The following is a 1,689-nucleotide window of genomic DNA, read 5'->3' on the forward strand; positions in this document are numbered from 1 at the left end:
CACACACACACACACACACACACACACACACACGGGGTGCGAGTGGCCTTTCAGGTTTAGTAATTAAGGAAATTATATTGCGTGGAGCTCTTAGATGAGGTTGACTGGGAAGGTTCAATGATGGAAACAGCCCATTCTCTAGGGGACCATCACCTGAAACCAGCCCTGCCGAGGGGGAACAAATCAACGTCTGTGGGTAGGACAGAGGTGGCCAAGTTGGGAAGGTGACATCTCTGAGGAGATGGCTTGAGGAGAGGCGAGCCCTGGGAAGACTTTCTCTGCAACTCTGTTTTGTCTTTTCATAAACCAGCCCCTTCCTGCCCCCTCACTCTTAGCTCAAATACAAGTATGTATCTTCCTACAGAGACACTTTCCCAGGACCCTCAGAAGGATCACCCTGTTTATGTCCCTCAAAGTACTTATAGCCATCTCCACTAACCCTGGTCGCATAGTGGTTATGGGTTAGGCTGCTAACTGCAAGGTCAGCAGTTCGATACCACCAGCACTCTACAGAGAAAGATAAGCCTTTCTACTCCTGTAGTTTCGGTCTTGGAAACTCACAGGGGCAGTTCCACCCTGTCCTCTAGGGTCACTATGAGTCAGCAGTGACTCGATGGCCGTGAGTTTGGTTTCGGCTGTACTGGTGATGTAATCTTTATGAATTAGCCCAGCTCTTTAGTAAAGGGCTCGGAGGCTGTGTTGTGAAGCATCGAGAAACAGTGCCTCCCTCGCCCTCCTCAGAGCAGGATGTTGACTGAGACCTGTTCACATCACTAGTCTCAGAGTGCAGAGCACAGCTTGGGCCCCAGGGAGGAAAACAGACACGCTGGCTGGAGTTTTTAGTAGGAAAAAAGATGAACCTTTTAATCTCCTAAATAGGTAGGTTGTTTACATATTTACTTGGTGCCTGCTTTTTCCAAGTCTGTTTCTCCCTCACCCTGACCTCTAAACACCAGAAAAGCAGGGATTGTGCCAATATTTCTTTTGTGTGTAAGTGTGCGTGTGTGCCAATCTTTCTACCTAACTGCATAAAAGCCTGACTCGGAGTACGTGTTCAATTAATAGTTATTGAATGAATGATGCCGAGAGCACTTATTTTCTGGCTACATTTTTCTGGAACCTAACGTCTCAGCCAAATTATCAATATTCTTAAGACATCTCCCCTGACCACCCATAACCCAGCTAATCCCCATGTGCTCTCTGTACCTGTATGTTTAAGGGCAACTTAAACATACAGGATTAAAATCATTTCGAGATTTGCCTGGGTTCCCACCACAAGATGAGCTCTCAGGTGGTGGGAACTGGGCCTGTTTTGTTCATCCTTGCATCCTCTGTGTGTAGCACAGGGCCTGGCCCGTGGTAGGGCTTCAGTCCTTGCCTGACAAGTGAATGATTCCATGAAAGGGCAGGATCTGTTGGCCCTTTGGGCATGAAGGATGAAGAGGAGGTGTTGTCAAGAAATGTTGGAAATCAGAAAACAGAGGGAAATGATGATGAGAGGTAATTACGTGGAAGCAAATGCAGCGTAGTTGTGGAGACAGGTAATGAGGTTGGTATGGCCTGCTCAGACATAGTTTCATTTCATTTCATTGACTATCTCAAAATATATTTTTGTGGCTTTGACGTTGACCTTTCTTTCTCTCTCTCTCTCTCTCTCTCTCTCTCTCTCTCTCTCTCTCTCTCTCTCTC

Source organism: Echinops telfairi, unplaced genomic scaffold (assembly GCF_000313985.2).
Source record: "Echinops telfairi isolate 266 unplaced genomic scaffold, ASM31398v2 ScPeMD7_3533;HRSCAF=4204_0, whole genome shotgun sequence".
In the NCBI taxonomy this organism is placed as follows: Eukaryota; Metazoa; Chordata; class Mammalia; order Afrosoricida; family Tenrecidae; genus Echinops; species Echinops telfairi.